Genomic DNA, 18,186 nt, shown 5'->3' on the forward strand with positions numbered 1-18,186 from the left:
CTACAACCTCTTTTCAGGTAGTTGTAGAGACCAATAAGGACCCCCATGAAACTCCTTTTCTTCAGGATAAACAATCCCAGTTCCCTGAGCTTGTCACTTCCTCATCATACCTGCTATGCTCTTACATCATGTTTATCTGCTTAAGGCACCACAGTGGTCCAAACAATAATGGTGTTTGTTACACATTTATATTAAGCCACCTAGAACACATTTCATTTTTAAGAGCCTTTTGATCACAGGTACCAGAAAAAATGGAGGTCATTCAGTGACCAACTAGTCAACACCTTGGCTTGGTCAAAATTATGTGACAGACCTTTGGCTGACCTGGAAACTTACTGTAACAGTCTAGCCTCCTGCAGCTGCAAACTCACTGTACTGTTCTGGAGAACCATCTGTGTGCTTTCAATCCTTGAAGAGAGATAAAGGATCTATTCAGTGAAATAGCAGGAAGAAAAAAAACCATGAGGTTATTAAAGAATATAATAGCTTAATGTTTGAGCAAGTGGTTTTAAAATATTGTAATAAGAGTTTTGCCCATTGAACAAACAAAAATGCAAGATCGAAACACTCCTATTTTTTAAGATAATTTTATTTGTTCTAATATGTCAATAGAAGGGTGATAGTTCAATCTAAAATGCATGTGCAGCTAGTGTGTTGCCAGGGAATTAATTTATTTTAAAGACTTTAGATACAATGAGACACTTCACCTGACTTCTCTTACCAGGCAAGAGACCAGCATAATCAGAGAAGCTGCTTTCACAGTTGTATTTATTTCCTTTGAATAATGTATGTAATCATGACTATAGTGGAATCCCACGAGGCATTTCACCCAAACTCACTACAAACTCTGCACCAGCTTTTCTCTTCCTCGCTGGTAGATTCACAAGTGATATTGTCATTTGCCCTTTCCAGATTCCAGGAAGTTCTTTCATACACTTTTTCCATTCCTACAACACCCCCTGTAGCATACACATACAGTATTCTCAGTAAATGTGCTTCTTCGATTTTTCCTCACATATGACTGAAAACAATGAGTCATCTGACATTAAATAGTTATTAAAATATCAAGGGTGACACAACACCTAATCAATGGCAATAAAACAGTGGCACTGCTATAAAATGTACTAATAAGCTTATCTACTGGTGTAAAACTTTGGCAGGCATATGGAAATTGACTTTTAGTACTTTTAGTGTGCCTTATAGTTTTCCTCATTTCTCCCAGCAGCTCACTAATCCATGTTCCAGTAGAATAAGGAGACCATAAGAGAAATTAAATAAAAATACATGAAAATGAAGCTCTGACCCACTGGAGTTCCTGGAATAACCAAAACCCGAAGTTCTCATAATATTGCCTAAATATTTTTCTCTTTAGCTTGCTTCAGCCAAAGATGATAAGGAGGAGTATTTCTGAAGGACCAAATCAGGCTTTACATGAACTGGATGATTTAGAGAAATGGGTAGAAATTAAATAACACAGCAAATGCACTCAATGACAAGACATTGTCAAAGAGCAAAGTATCAGCACACAAACTGGGTAAATATCAGATTAGGCAACAAAACTATAGAAGGAGAACCAACAGCATAAAGCGGTTTTTAAAAATGCCATTTTGCATTGCATAAGTAGAAATGTTTATGGTAAAACACAGTAAATATAAATACGGCTGCCACTACTGTAAAGTAGACAGTTGTCAGCTGTTGAGCTCTTCGTTTAAATACAGATGTAAACAAACTGGAGAGACTGCAGAGTACAGCAGCAGAAACAAGGCCCTTGAACCCATGAGCTTCCAAGTAGAGAGAGTTGTTTAGTCTAGAAAGGAAAAACATTCGGAAAGAGACATGACAACAGCCATAAACATGGATCTGTGTTTTATTTATTTGCTAACTCTTCAGGGTAAATGTTATTGGGTGAAAATGCTGCAACAGCAACACCTCATCATTTATCCAGTGGGCAGTGGGGTTTGGTTATTATCCAAGCAGGAAGCCGTTATGAGGCCCCAGATAAACCCTCCTCAGTTCAGCTCCGTAGTGCAGTTTAACTAAACATAACTCAACACTGGAGGAATAGGAACAAGCCAGCTGTTGAGGGGAGCTGCCTTCATCCTGAGCTGGTGAGGGAGCCTCAGAACCGAATGAGGTCAGCAAAAGGACTTGCCTATGTTAAGCATGTCCCTAAAGAGCTCTTCAAGGGCTGTTAGCAATCAGGAGCAGCTGAGGCCATGCAACCACTTGCAGTACACCTCTGCAGGAGCAGACAGAGCACCCACCACTTACAGATGGTGGATCTGCTGCTGGAAGAAAAGACCATGAGGTATGAGGCTGCCAGCATACATACAGGTGACAAGTGGACGAACAGCCTAGTGTTCTCCTCTGTTACCGCTGTTTTCTGCCTGTTGCTTTTTCTTCCCCACGTTATTTTGGTTCAGCTCAAGGGACTGAGCTGGCAGTAAGTCTAAGGACTTAGGCCTGTGTGTGGCTAATTCCACAGAGCCTCATGGGGAAAGTTTTATCTGGCATGCAGCAAGGTGGGGCCCAGTAAAAACACTATTCCAGGAATGGAGAAATACTTTACTGTAATGGAATATGCTGATAAATGCTGGGTTCATAGTTTGAATCTGTATTTCTTGTAAAAGAAAGCAAGTTTTGTAAGCTTCTTTTTTAAAAAAGAAGAGGATGTGATTGTGCTTTTGAGCTCTGCTGCTCGGGGAGATCTATGGAAGTTAGTGGCAAAGACGCTCTTTCAGAGGTCTTGGCTGTTTCTCTAATTGCCTCTGGGCCAAAGGCAGAACTCTGGGAGGTACTGGGTAGTCACAGGTGTCAGGGCTACTTCTGCACTAAGATGATATTGCTGATACCCTCAGGTCTCTCTTTCCATGCACACTGACCATGCAGATACACTCCAGCCCTCTGCTGATTCCCTAGAGCTCTAAGTGGGCTAGAAACAGCAGGTGCAAAGCCATTCAACTGGTTTACGCTCACAAATGGACACCCAGCTTAGCTGATTAAAAATCTCACCCTTCTCAAGGAATATCTTAAAATTGTTTGAGTTCAGACACTTTCAAGGAATTTTGCATGGCAAACAGGAAAGTGTACTAATGCTCGGGCCTCTGCTAGAATAACTGTGTTATTATGGACAATAACAAAGCTTGACATGACTAATGTGCCTGTACGGGATGTGGGCAGTAACTAATTAACAGCAGCACTTTGAGAACCAAGCCTACTGCCACTGAAATCAGTGGGCAAATCCCTGTAAATCCAAACATGTTTCACTTCATATGGAGATGTTCACTGCAACTTTACTAATTCAACTTGTTTGCCTGTCCTAGGACCTGTGTAAGACTCCATGGTCAAATATATACAGGGTTTTTTCTGCCTTAGGAAGTTGTCTCATTCTTAGAAGAACTATGAATGTAGTTAGGACACAATGAATGACCCAGTTGATGAAGCCAATCTGACCCAGTTTACTAATTTGGGATGTTCCATATGGGATGTGTACACCAATGACACAACCAGGAACGTCAGAAGTCTCCGCACTCCTCAGCCCCTCAGCCATCTCCCCTGTCCACAGTCGCTGTCAGTGGCTGTTGGGGGAAGGTGAGAACTAAACAGCCCAACACTGGAGCTCTAAGCAGCCCTGAGCGCTGGATCTGGCCTTTGGCAGCACCTCACAGCTTTCCTTACACTGCTAGAGAGCAGTGGCTCCTGCTGCTCCATTCCCTGTGAGCCAGATGAGCCCTCAAAGCTCACACTGAGCCCTCTGTCATCACACAGCTCCAGTGGCGTGCGTGGGCCTTTAACATTCCACAATTATCCTCCACAGGAGTGTTTTTAGTCACTTCAATTGTCCAGATCATTTATTCTGTATTAACTTTCCCTCCCTTTTCTTGTTTTGACCAAAAATCTTCTTTTCAACTTGTTGCTACTGAGTTCAGCACCATATTAATCCCTGCCCTTCTCTCACAGCTGAAGAACCGCAGCATCTTTTACTATTTTAGACAATGCTGGAAAGAAGCAATAAAAAGAACTATGAACCTTCAAGTGCGTCATGCTAAAATGCACACAAGAAAATAAAACCAGCCTGTGTTTAAATGCGACCATTGACACAATTAGTGTAACATAATCCTCAGTGTGGATTACTGGAGCATTCAAAATTATTTATACCTGCATGGATTTTTCCAGCAGGAAATCTGCTATTCCCATGTTTGTTTCAGGCTTTCTCCTCTCCCTCCTTTTTGTGCAGGGTGTATAAACAAGTCTGTCGGTGGTATGTTACTGCAATATATGTTTTACTGGCAATAAAGCATTTCAGAATTTCTGTACCTCAGTGGTGAGGCCACACCTTCATAAGTTGATTACACCTGCATTCTAACACAAGCTACAGATGTCCAAGTTTAGAAAAAAATAGATTGTGGATAAATAACTATGAATCAAAAAAGATTTTTTCCCAAAGGATCTCCACTTACCCAGTTCTGTACAACAATAGCATCCAATATCATTCCATGTGACGTCTGATGTATGCAGGATTTTGTAACATCTCACTCTGAAATTGTTCATTAAAATGCCTTTCTGTTACAGCCTATTTTGGATAAACAAACCCCCTCTTTAAAATACAACAAGCACCACAGTGCACCTCAGCACCACACCCACACAAAACCAAACAAGTCATGTCCTGCACATTGCTCACTGACAGCCAGAGCCCACCCCATACTTCCCAGGTGTACTTTTATACTAAAATCACAAACAAATTATATTTATACTATATATTTCATGCATGTCTGCACCTATCTGAGGTTCAGTAAGGCGAAGGGCCAGGTCCTGCACTTGAGTCGCAGCAACCCCATGCAGCACTACAGGCTGGGAGAGGAGTGGCTCAAGAGCTGTTTGCTGGAAAGGGACTTGGGGATGCTGGTTGACAGTGGCTGTACATGAGCCAGCAGTGCATCTAGGTGACCAAGGAGGCCATTTGCACCTTGGCCTGTATCAATAACAGTGTGGCCAGCAGGAGCAGGCAGTGATCATCAATCATTCCCCTGTACTCAGCACTGGTAAGGCTGCACGTCAAGTGCTGTGTTTGGTTCAGGGCCCCTCATTTTAAAAAGGACATTGAGGTGCTGGAGCGTGTCCAGTAAAGGGCAACAAGGCTCATGAAAGGTTTAGGAACATCTGTTATGGAGAGCAGCTGAGAGAGCTGGGGTTGTTTAATCTCCAGGAGGCTCAGGGGGAACCTACAACTCCCCGAAAGGAGGTTGTGGTAAAGTGGGGGCCGGTCTCTTCCACTATGGCTGCAGTGAGAGGACCAAAGGAAACGGCCTTAAGCTGAGACAGGGGAGATTCAAATTAGGTATTAGAAAAAAAATTGTCACTGTAAGGGTGGGCAGGCATTGGAATAGGCTGCCCAGGGATGTGGTGGAGTCACTATCCCTGGAGGTGTTCAAGAGCTGTCTGGATCTCGTGCTGGGTGACACGGATTAGTGGTTTACTGGTTACAGAGGTGGTGCTGGGTGGACTTGATGATCATAAAGGTCTCTTCCAATTTTGATTCTACGACTCCACGCCCCAAAGAGGGCCCGGGGATGACACCGCCGAAGACACCGGGGGAGCGGGCGGAGCAGCGCCCGCGCAGGCCGCGCCGCCGGGAGCGCGCACGGCCCCGCGGCACCCTGGGACTCGTAGGCCGCGGCGGGGACGCGCCCGGCGGGGGCTGCAGGGGGGACTACGAGTCCCAGGTGCGCCCGCGGCCGCGGGGCGGGAGGAGGTGGAGGCCGGTGCCCGCCTGCACCCCTGGGCTCCTCACCTTGGAGCCGAGCGGCAGCTGGAGGAGCCGGGCTGGAGAGAGGCGGCGCCGGGAGGTGAGCGGAGCGCGGCGTGCGGGGACGGTGGTGGAGGGGTCCCTCCTGAGGGGATCCCACTCCCCCTGAGCGAGTCTCACTCCCCCATGAGCGGATCCGTCTCCCCCTCAGCGGATCCGTCTCCCCCTCAGCGGGTCTCTGCTGAGGGACCGTGAGGAGCGTCGGGCTGTCCCAGTGCCTGCGGCTCCAGCTCGGTCACCTCGGGGCGGGGGTGGCCTGGGGGTCTTGTCCCCACTCCTTTCGCCCCCTCACCCCAGCCGGCCCCGGGAGCCGCCGGAGCCCCGCGGGTGGCGGGAGCGGTGTAAGGGGCGCCGGGAGCGGTGTTAGGGGCGCCGAGAGCGGTGTCAGGGGCGCCGGGAGCGGTGTCAGGGGCGCCGGGAGCGGTGTCAGGGGCGCCGGGAGCGGTGTTAGGGGCGCCGGGGCAGCCCGGGCCGATCCGCGCCCCCTCAGCGCGGGGGCTCCCGGGCAGCTCCCGCGCCGCTGTAACTGTAGAACACGCGGAGCACCAAAGAGGAAACCAGGGGGAGGTTGAGAGATCAGTCATTTCCTCGTGGGGTGGCCGCGACCCTCCGGCTTCGCGCTGCGGGCTGTCGCTTTGGATCGGAGCGACGACTCTCCCGAGAAGTCTTGTAATAACAAGAAATAACTGCTTTGCACTTTATTGCACCAGCTTCAACCCAAAGATCTTCAAAACCTTTATCAAACCTCGATTGAACTATTCCCTCCATCACACTCCCCCCACCCCCGGCCCGCCTCCTGCGCCTCCAGTTTTCAGTCACAGAACAAGATTTTGCCTTTCCCTATGTCAGTGTTTTTCAAGTTCTGGTTCGCGAACTGTGGGAACACTTTGAACTCCTTACAAGGGATCAGTGAAGGCAACTAGGAAAAGCCAGCCAGAAAAGTAAGTAGGCTTAAAATCTGCTGTGTTCATGCCCATGCTGCTATTGCAAAACTTTGAATTGTCTGAATATTGAAATATGGTTGAAAGCTGTTCTCAGGATGCGTTGAAATTTCAGATAAGCCAGGCAGCTGCAAGCATTTAGAGGTAGTCCAGTAGTAAGGAAAAGGAAAAAACATTAGATTACTGCAATTATTTCTGCTCATGATTCAGCAGAATATACATTCATAATTTTTCACATCTATTTCAGTAACACAATTGTACAGCATTGGATGTGAATGACTGACAGCAAGGGTGTGGGCACTGGAATTTTTTTGCCTGAAGGTTTCACAAAGGAAGACTAAAATCTACAAACAGACATTTAAAATGTCTTTTACTACATGTGCAGTAAAAGGTATTTTGGGTTAACAGGTGTCTTGATTTATATTACAGAATTTTCATAAGTAAGATGGTGCTTTATGAACCACTGTAGAAATAGAAAAACTAAGGTAATTACTGTACAGTTTCAGAAGCAAGCACATGCAGGTGACTTGCACTGAACTAACCCTGTGGGGATCAGCTCTTACCTTCCTCAAGGGGTAGTAATCACACTTCAAAATACTTGGTTTATGGCAGTGCTAAGCCTTCCTAAGACACAATAGACATTCCAGTTCTGCATTTAGCAGTATTTCCGAAGTGTTTTATCAGTTGTCTTGCACTGTATTTGTGAAACATCCCTGAAATAGGATGTGGAAAAGGTATAGGGAGAGATGGAGTTTCACACATGCAAAGCTGCTGTTGGTAGCTGATAAAGCATATTCATTTGCAATAGCATTTACCTCCTTCTACAGGCTTGAGGATAATTGATTCAGCAGTCTCGTGCTGAAAGCTTCATGACATTTAAAAGTATATTTGTGAGGGGAGTTGGGACAATATTGGGTTATATCTGGAGTTAGATTTCACTGAAGGAAAGCCCTTAGTCCAGTAAGAAAAAAACCCTGCTGCTACTTCCACGCCTGGATTCTGATCACTAAACTGTATTTTCTCTGTTTGAGTAATCTGTATGGGGCTGATATGGCTTTTAATTTATACTGTAGAAACTCTGGGCAGGGTAACAGTTTTTTTAAAGGCTGATATAATTAAAAAAAGTGAAGATGACTGAACATGAACCAGGTGAGAGGCCTAGAAAATGGTGACATTTTTAGCCTCTGCCACAAACTGAGCCCTGTTTTCTAAGCTGAGTGCTTACTGAAATGCTCTGTTGGGTTCAGCCATCAGCTCTTAAAACTTGAAGCACTAAACAGCCACTGAGTCTTGCCTTTTGTTTGTAATTTCTAGTCCATTACTGTTGTTTGAATCAGTTTTTCATAGGTACAGTAGTCTGTCCACCAGAATGCGATGCTTTTAGAACTTAAATATTCCAAAACCACATGGACAGTTGGTTATTATTTAATGTGATGCTAAAATCATGCAGTACTGAGGCACAGGTCTAGCACATGGCTGCAGTACAGTTGTTCTTTTGCTATCAACTTGATAAAGAACTGAACATGTGTTTATCGCTCTATTATTGTAGTATAGGCAGACCATTATTGTCTTAAACTACTATTTATTTGGGCTGTAACTGCAGCCTGTGTAAATGTGACCAAGGCTTCTGTGCAGCCAGTGAATTGCCCAGAGAAGCACAGAGTCCTTTGAGCTCTGCTGCCTCTCTTGGTCTGTATCTGATGAACTGCTGACTGCTATTTTTTTTCTATTCTATCACTGATATAATTTTTCCATAAGAACTCATTTTCTGAGTGATGTGTTTTTCTGTCTGGATCATTTGGTAGATTTGCAGCTTTTAGCAGAAGACGACCATGCTGAAGCTAAAACCCTCGAGTTCTAATTAGCCTATTGAGTTCCCAGTTAAGTTTAATGAATTAAACACCTGCCTTATTCTGATGAGTTTCTTTCCCTAGATCTGTCAGCCAGCAGAATGTTGTCTTGCTAGATCCTATCTCCAGATAGTCCTTCTTGATTGTTTTTCTAATATGGCTACAAGATGTGCCATTGCTGTTATTTTATAACTAGTTATCTGTAGCTTTTTGCTGCTCAGGAGTATAAGCAGCAGTGAAGTGCAGATCTTGTAGTTATTTTCCATGTGCCCAGGTAGTGAGAAAGCTATAGACAAAGAGACAATATCAGGTATTTCCCTGGATCTGAAGATATGGCTGTAAGTTTGTGCAGGCAGTCAAATGAGTTTTGTAAGTCAGTTGCCTTTATAGGATTTAGATTTTATTTATGGTTGTAAGAGTACACATGAATCACTGGCCTATGCAGAAATTTGGAGTAGTGTTGTCAAAGACTTGCATTATGTATTTCTATTATTTTGTGGAAGACCTCCCATGTGACAAACAATAGTGTGATTGCCTTCTTGGAGGTTTTTTACAGTGAATCTGTATTTTTACTACCTGGGTGGAATCTTTTTCTCTAGCCTTCACTGAAAACTTCCCAGTTTTGCACAAGTGGTGGATCGAGTTTTACTGCTCTGCTTTGGCTGTTGCATACCATTTTGTATATCCAGTGTTGTTTGTGTTCTTGTGTTGCTGAGAGTTACTGGGGTTTTTTTTAGCTAATTAATAGATTATAATCTATTAATTGAAAACCTGAGATTCTGACACATAGACTGGGCTAGATCTAAGGTCAAATTGCACATTTTCATTTATTTTATGGAAATCAGGTTCTGAGGCAGGGATGGTACTTTTGAGAACTCCTCAAAAATACTCTCATAACTAACCTCTCATCCAAGGTCAGATGGGGCTTTGTGCAACCTGGTCTAGTGGAAGATCTCCTTGCCCATGGCAGAGGGGTTAGAACTGGATAATCTTTAAGGTCCCTTCCAAATCAAGTCATTCTATGATTCTAAAGCACAGACAGAATTTTTCAATGCAAATAAAAGATTGTGGTGTTTGTTTAAAATGTCCTTGTTGGAGTTCAGTCTAGTAGGGCCAGATCAATTAAGCTCAATTAAGAATTGAGCTGAGTAGGCATTAACAAAATTTCGATTTGAGACACCTGCTTTTCATGGAGCAGAATTCAAAACTCCATATACCATCTAGGAGAAAACTTGGGCTGCTACTCAGAGGTGCCCACTGGAGCTGCCTATTCCTGTTCTCACAGAGCTCTGCTAACCTCAGGCGTATCTGAAGAGTTACATTGGCAGCAAAGCTACAGATCTCTCATCGATGCAGGCATCTGTAATATCTTCTCTGAATACAGAAGTTTTGCTACTGCTGTTGTAACTTCATGGCATAACATCATTCAAGTGCTTTCACAGGGAAAGCTAGACCTGAGTTAATTTACCACTTTAGCATGTTGGCATCTAACTAGGCACCTCCTGCTTTACCAGGATCCTGCCATAGCTTTGTAGTTTTGACATAACATTGTTTTCTAAGCCCTCCCTATTTCTTTCAGGTTTACTATTTCTTTACCTTCTGTCTCTGGTCCATTGCATTTTTCACTTTGAAATTTTGCACAATACTTTTTTTCTTGTTTTCAGTTCTGTATTATATGTGTCTGGATTTGTTTCGCTGCCAGTTTCACGTTTAAAAAAAAAACTGAAGACCTTTTTTTTCACTGCGACATTGCAGTGCTATTGATGGTGCTTCATATATGTCCATATAGCTGAACAGGTGACCTGAGCATTTAACTCACTACAGATGTAGTGAGTCTGATTTTTCTTTTTCTCTGCTTTCTGATGACATTTGTTTCTTTTACATATGTGTTCCTGAGAAAGAAAGGTTCTTGCAAGAAGAAGTCATAAGAAAATTACTCAATGAACCTTTCTTCATTTCATTTGATGATCCTCAGCCCAGATACCCTTGTTGCTCTCCCCGTTCCTTCATCATGACACTTTGTTTCAGTGTTAGCTCTTGCAGGAAACCATTCAGTTAGGGTTGTTCTGCCAAACACACTTGAAGAGTCAGTTGGAGAACTCTTCAGCTGTATAAGGGTTGGACTTTTTGCTTGTGCAGTTAAGAATAGCCATGGGGCTGTCTCATATTAAAATGTGAGCTCTGTCATCAGCCACAGAAGAAATACAAAGCCATAAGATGAGCTCCAAATAAAGCAGGGGGTTGCTGTGAAATACTTGTTAGAGAAACTTCTCTACATGTTCATTTTAAATGAAATTTAAAATTTACAATATTTCAAGGAAAAGCAGTGTTGGCCTGTGTTTGTTGTGTACTCATGACCTTTGTATGTAACCTTGGCATCAAGATGTTGAGGAAGGTTATTCCCACTGTCTGGCATTCACCTTCAGACCATGAAGCAGCACTCTTGAGTACATAGGAGACAGGAGAACACTATCACTTGGATAATATTATCTTAACCGAGCAACCGTTGCATAAACGGGGACAGGATCTGTCCTAAGTCACATCCTACTCACTGCTCATGTAGGATTTGGTTTGATACCTAGTCCACTAAAGATATACACAGAAAACGTGTTATAAAGTAGCTCCCAAGAATGAAATGTTTCTTCCAAATGCAGATCCTAACATGGGCAAGGAAGTTGAACTTCTCTCTCAAAACTATTAGGAAGAGAGTTGCAGCTCTGATAAATAGTGCTACTACTTTCCCAGGGAGTGGCTTCCCTATGCTGAAGTTCTTTGTTGCCTTTCAGAAACAGCAGTTTTTCAGGAATTTCTTCAGACGTGGCAATAGCTGTAGCCTGTTCTGCAGAGGGACAGATCCTTTCAGAAAGTGTTAAGAAGAGAGCCTTCTAGAGGATCCTTGGAGACTTTTCAAAACCTTACATTAGTTAAGTTTTTCAGCAGTGAAACTGGAATATAAATTTACAATCCCATACTAAACCCCCTCTTCTTCCCTCTCCTCAACCCAGTCATTTTCTCCTGTGACCACACTGTGTTTTACTACCCTTCAGCTTCCTCTCTGACTAGAGAGGTTTGCAGTGTAAACATGATGACTGAAATAATTTTGGTTATAAATAACAACCTTCTATTTTTTTTGTTGTTTATTTTTAACTTGATGCAGCACTTGAGAGGCTAGTGATGTGTGTAAACAGGGTTCATGAAGCAGACACAGGGGAGAACTCTGTTGGTGCCTTTTCTGCAGAAGGGAGTGTGTCACAGAATCATGTGACTTCTCCTTTCTGCACAGATACTTGTCTCATGTCTGCGTGTTCCACTTTGCCTCAAAAGTTGAACCAGCTGCTAGAGATCATTGGTGCACTGAGATCACATGAAGTATAGAAATTATTCTGGCTGAATGTGATGTGTATGCATTATCTTGGTTTATGTTCTCTCCTGTGATCAACTGGAGCTTTGTGCTGAAGACTGTTCCAACAAAGTTTTTGGCAGTGGATTATCTCTGGAAAAATGAAACTGGCTAATGATTACCTGTCTCTGGGGTGGTGAACATTCTTATCAGTCTGTTTAAGCACAGCAAAGGGGTCATCACCCATGATACTGTTCTGATTAACGTATCTGATTCGCTGTCAGTAGCAACTGCTTTTGACAAGGGGAATGAGGATGGCAGTTCAGACCCAAGGTCGTTGAAGTCACAAAAAGCAGGAATAGGAATGATCATACTGACATGGGTTCTCATGGTTGTCAATGTGTTTGCACTGGAAACAGAAGCCATCTCTTATCTATATCTCAGAGGAAAGGAGACCAGTGTTCTGCTGCTCAAAGTGCTCTAGGTGTTTGTCATGTGGAATTGATTAAACAGCTCAATCATCCTAATAGGTTTCTAAAACATTCTCTTGTTGAAAACAAACATAAGATTGCTGGTTGATAAGAGATACCATTTAGATACTAATGAATTCATTAGTCCATGGAGTAAATCTTTGGAGGCTAAGGTTTTTTTTTGGCAAGGAACATGAAATATAAATTATCCCTTATCAGTTACATAATCTTTTTTTTAATATTTAGAAATATATATGTCTGATTTGTTAACATTTTGAGAGACACCTCACGTGTTATTATTGTGCTCTTTTCAGCGGATATGATCAGTTTATTAGAGGAAAATATATCATACTGAATCCAACAGCCTGAGGAAAGTGAGGCTGCTGCTCCATATCCCCAGATCCAGCCAGGCTTAAGGCTGAAGATGTATTGCCCATAAACACACACACAGAACAAATGTACACAACATATTTACATTTAGACATGGCAAGTCATGCAGATGAGACAGGCAACACCTTCCTTGTCCCCCTCCCCTCTCTGGCTAAGCAGGATGGAGATCCAATAGTAAGAGTATATGTACCTATGTAGAGATACACACACAGGGTAGATCCCTCCAGCACCTAGGCTCAGACACCCAGTCTGCCCAGTAGCTACTTCATCCATTCTCCCCAGTGCTGGCAGCTGGACATGTGAGCCCTCAAGGCTGTAGCCCCACTCCAGTTGTTGGTACGGACCATCACATGTGTGCACACGGGACTGGTCAGGACTTCCAGGTCCCAAGAGCTGCCCCCACCCCGTGCTCTTACTCTTACAGATAGACATGTGCTTTCACAGCCTGAGCAGGCAGGGATTGCCGTGGTCCCATAGCTGACCCTCATGTGCTGCTCTGGACTGGTGAAGGTGAGCTTTTGATAGGCTGATGGCTCATGTGGTGGACCTGGCAGTAGCCCAGCAGGGTATTATCGACTCTCCATTCTGCTGTTGTTCCTCTGAGTAACTCTGTGGGTGTGCAGAGAAGCTTTTATCATACAACCCAACATAGTTTATGTAGCCATCTCACCTTTCTGTGAAGAGTGGAAATTTTGCCTGTTTAAAAGCTGCATAGAAATTTAAGGTCTTGGTTTTTTTTATTTCTTTTTATTTTCCCCAAAATTTCACTACTGGAGTTCATTTCTTAGATTAGGATTTACACAAGGAAAATTCTGTTTGTTTCACAAGTTATTTCTAAATTTGAGAAGTTTTACATGAAAGCTTCAGGTCTAGACAATCCAGTCGTTAGTGGCTTTAGTGGGAGTAGCAGAGGAGGAACGAGGATGATAAGCACAGTCCAAGAAAACTAGAAGAACACATTCCTTATGACCTCACCCAGTCATTTTACACCTTTGTGCTTGTTTTAAAAAACAAAACTTTGTACATATGACTCAAAGTGAAAAGTGGAAGGGCATAGGGCACTGGGGAATGAGGCCAGAGAGGAAAGAAAGAAATGAGCGAACATGTGGTTCCTAAAATCACCTGGGTTTGTGTCTCACCTCTTCAGACCTTGCAATAACTCTGCTTTTCAGTGTACGTTTGGCAGAACATATTTTGCATAGAGTGGCAGTATTTCCACCAACTCTTTGGGTGATGGCAATCACCTGTATTTGTAGGCTTAAAGATACAAAATACTTCATAGACTTTGCAGCTCATGATCAAATGTGGAATTTCCTGGCCCAGGACACACTATAACACAGTACTAGTACTGTCCATCTGTGCTTTTCCATTACTTAAAGCAGCTCTGTGCTTAGCTACCAGAAGAAAAGTTTTCTGCTCTTTTAAAACAGGCAAGACAAGATCTGCCACTGTCTCTCCTCTGTTACATTAGGCAGTTCAGTTGCATTCAGCTTCTTTTTTTTTTTTTTTTTATCCCCACAGTTGCATTTTGAATCTAAGGAACAGCAGCGAAATCATCATCCCTATTAATTTTATGACTGCACTCTGATTCATGTGAATTGGATCAAAAATTATTGTCCTCTGCAAGAATCAGTGCAGATGGCTTGACAGCCCTCCTTTATCAGCTAAGATTGAGAAGAGAAAGTACTAAATTATTAGTGAGAGTGTTATAAATTCATGTTTGCTTCACCTTTTTTTTTTTCTCTAACACCTTCAATTTGATAATAGCAGTAAAGACATGACAGGCCTTTATCAGTCAGATAAAGAATTACCAACTCATAAGTCTTTTGCATACAGCTTTTAACTACTTCAGCTCAATTCTTATCTGGCTGATAAGAGTAATGGCAGTATTTCTTACAGTTTTTTAACTTTATTCTTGCCATGAAGTTTAAAGGTCGTTCGAGAGCAGTATTGCTCTATCCGCCATTGCCTATCTCTTTCCTTCGGATAAAGGTCTGTGAGTTTTCAGAAATCACAGTGGTAAGCTTTGTCTTCATGAAAATGACAGTACCTTCTTTTGCTCTTCCTCAAGCATTCTGGGAGTGAAGGGCAAGGCTGAGTTTCTGAGCCTTGGATATCTCTGTAGGCATTTTGTCCTACAGCAAACACTTGGAGAGATACTTCAACCAGTCATGAAATGCTGCCATTTTGCTACTCTGTGGACAATGTGTATCATCTGTTGTAAACACAAACATCTCAGTCTTTGCTCAGTGTGTGCTTTTGCAAAAGAGATGGATGATAATAAGGACTTTAATCTTTATTGTATTACCTACAGCTTAGCATCTAAGGTTGCCACTGGAGTACGTGCTTATGGAGGGCTGTTAAGATGAAGTTGGTGACATGACATGGAATACAGAACATGATATATCCAGCAATAGTAATGGGGTAGATTTAGGACCTCTTTTAATGGTGTACAATTTGTTCTCTGTGTTCTAGTATCCACTGTGAACTATAGCTAAAGACAAGATGCTATTGTATCCTCCCTCAAGTTTACTTTTATGTTAGCTGATTCTCATGATTCAGTGCAGTGTAACTTCCTTGTTCAAACAAACCCAGAAATGTTCAATCTATGGTTTAAAAACCTTCAACCTGAGTGGTGAAACTTGGGTTGTGACCTCAGGTAGCATTTCAAACTAACACCACCGTCTGGTTACCTGCTTTAGAGTTGAGTTTTGTTCAGTTAGTCAAATACACCTGTATCATTTATTTTACCATGAAAAACAGAGGCAGGACAAAACTTCTGTTGTTCTGTATATGCTCACAGTACCTGGAAGAGTTGAAGCATTTGTACAGAACTGGAGATCTCAAGACCTCTCTATGTCTAGATTTACATTACAAACTCCCGTGGCTCTTCCAAATATTAACCAATCTCCTTGAAGTTTAACAAACTCAAATGTGGAAATTCAGGACCTGAATTGTCTGGGGTTAGCAATTGTCTGTCTTATGTTGCTGTGTCTTGGAGCAGAAAGAAGGCAGGGTGTGTGTTTTTAAAACCTTGACTAGAAACGTTTTGATATTATATTCTTATTTTATTGGAGAAGTTTGGCCAAAAACAAGCCTCTGAACTGATTTGGTTTGCGTCTTTTGCATGCAGCTGTAGTTTTTATTTGTTCTGATTTGTTTGAGTTGGTTTCCTGTTTAAGGATGATTAAAATCGTTTCTTAATCTGTAAATAAGGCCAGTGTTGCCAGAACACACCAATTAATTACCAGAAAAGATAGATTCTATGTGAATAATGACATAAGGGACCGTTGTGGAATCATAGAATGGTTGAGGTTTGAAGGGACCTCTGGAGATCATAGATTACAACCTCCCTGCTTAAGCAGAGTCGCCTAGTCCAGGTCACCCAAAACCATGTCCAATCATGTTATGAACATCTCCAAGGTTGGAAACTCCACAACCCCTGTGGGACACCTGTTCCAGTGTTTAGTCATGCTTGCAGTAATTTTTTTCCTTGTGTTTAAACTGAATTTTTTTAATCTCAGTTTGTGCCCATTGCTGTACCAGGTATTTATATCCACTGATATGATTTCCCCATCCCCTCTTCACCTCTCCAAGCTGAACAATCCCAGCTTTCTCAGCCACTCCTACTATGTTGGATGCTCCGATTTCTTAGTCATCTTTGTGTCCCTTTGCTGCATCCTCTCCAGGATGCCCATGTCTTTCCTGCACTGAGGAGCCCAGAACTTGACCCAGCACTCCACGTGTGCCTCTCCCGTGCTGCAGAGAGGGGAAGAATCACCCCCCAACCTACTGCTATCCCTGCAAACGGCAACTGCTGTCCTCCTTGGCCAAAAGGACACATTGCTGGCTTATGTTCAAATTTGTTGTCCAGCAGGACCCACAGGTCTCTTCCTGCACAGCTGCTTTCCAGATGATTGATTCCTCAGCATTTACTGTTTCATTGGGCAGTTTCTCCCAAATGCAGGACTTTGTGCTTCCCGGTGTTGAATTTCGTGAGGTTCTTGTCTGCTCATGTCTCCAGCCCACCAAGGTATTTCTCTGCATGACAGTGTAACCAGCTGGTACATCCACCGCTCTCTTCAGTTTTGTGTCATCTACAAGCTTGTTGAAGGTGTAATCTGTCATATCATCTGGGTCATTAATGAATATATTAAATGATACTGGCCCAAGGTGTCAACTCCTGAGGTACCCTAGTAGTGATGGACCTCCAGCTGGACTTCTTGCTGCTAATCATAACCCTTTGAACCTGGCAGTTCAGCCAGGTCTCTGTCCACCTCACTGTCTGTTGAGCTAACCCATACTTCATCATCTTGTCTTTGAGGATGCTATGGGAGACTTAAGTCATACAAAGCCTTGGAAAACAGAAGATAAAGAATATCACTGATGTTCCCTTTTCTACCAAACAAGTCATCTTATCATAAAAGGCTATCAAGGTGAAGAGACATGACTTTTTCCTTCATAGATCCATGCTGACTACTCTCAATCATCTTCTGGTCCTTAACATATTTGAAAATTATTTACAGGGTTACTTGTTTCATCACCTTCCCAGAGATCAATATAAGGCTGACCAGCCTGTAGTTCCTTAGGTCCTTTTTCTTACCCGTCTTGAAATTCAGAGTGCCATTGGCTTTCTTCCAGTCTTTAGGAACCTCCCCAGTTGTCATGACCTTTTCAAAAATAGTCAAGAGTGGCCTTGCAAAGGCAGTGGCCAGCTCCCTCATGGGTGTGTTCTTTCAGGTCCCATGGACTTGTGTATGTCTTATTTTTTTAAATGTTCACTTACCCAGTCCTTTTGCAATGATTGAATGTTTCCTTGCTCCAGACTTTCCCACTGCTCTCAGGGGCTGGGATTGTTGGAGGCTGACCTTAACAGTAAAGAATGAGGCGAAGTTCATCTTTCACCACCATGTGTTTTGTCACCTTTATAGGAGAGGGCCCAATTTTCTATAGACTTTCTCTAGCTGCTGATATATCTGTAGAAGCCCTTCTAGTTGCTATTCATATCCTTCTTCAGATTCAGTTCCAGGTGGATTTTTGCTTTCCTAACCCTGTCCCTGCATGCTTTAAGTGTGTCTATTCTTCCTGCATCATCTGTCCTTGCTGCCACCTCCCATATGCTTCTTTTTCATCTGTGAGTTTTGTCAGGAGCTCCTTGTTCATCTGCATAGGCTTCCTACCATTCTTGCTTGAATTCATGTTACTTGGGATGGTCCATTCTTGAGCCTGGAAGAGGTAATCCTTGAAAATGAGCCAGTCCTCCAGGAGCCTTCTCTTCAGGACCATATCCAATGGGATTCTTCTAAAGCAGGTCCCTGAACAGGCTCTCTTGAAGTCTGGGATTATAAGCCTGCTGCATGTGTTGTTTCTCTCAGGATTCTGAACTCCA

The 18,186-nt window shown here is 43.0% G+C and overlaps 1 protein-coding gene and 1 long non-coding RNA gene across 6 annotated transcripts in view; one reads left to right on the plus strand and one right to left on the minus strand.

Moving 5' to 3' along the window:
• Positions 1-342: 342 nt before the first annotated feature.
• LOC113998760 lies at positions 343-6,183 on the minus strand. 3 transcript variants are annotated; one of them, XR_003544595.2, is made up of 3 exons: positions 5,792-6,183; positions 4,461-4,537; positions 343-428 (listed from the first exon to the last, which is right to left on the minus strand). It is a non-coding gene; the product is annotated as an uncharacterized LOC113998760 (long non-coding RNA). The 3 variants fall into 3 exon arrangements; XR_005565840.1 differs by having other exon boundaries at positions 344-408; XR_005565839.1 differs by lacking the exon at positions 343-428 and adding an exon at positions 542-1,807.
• Positions 5,712-18,186, plus strand: part of SLC26A5 (solute carrier family 26 member 5) — a 36,059-nt gene continuing 23,584 nt past the window's right edge. Inside the window, exons 1-2 of one of the 3 annotated variants that reach the window (XM_039387337.1) lie at positions 5,713-5,846; positions 6,656-6,747. The gene's annotated coding sequence lies outside the window, so the exon portion shown is untranslated. Of the gene's footprint in view, positions 5,847-6,655; positions 6,748-18,186 lie in introns of all 3 variants that reach the window. The other 2 variants (XM_027741771.2, XM_039387338.1) reach the window with 2 other exon arrangements.

The sequence above is a fragment of the Pipra filicauda genome, unplaced genomic scaffold (assembly GCF_003945595.2).
Source record: "Pipra filicauda isolate LSUMZ 115617 unplaced genomic scaffold, ASM394559v2 scaffold555_size307855_pilon, whole genome shotgun sequence".
NCBI lineage: Eukaryota > Metazoa > Chordata > Aves > Passeriformes > Pipridae > Pipra > Pipra filicauda.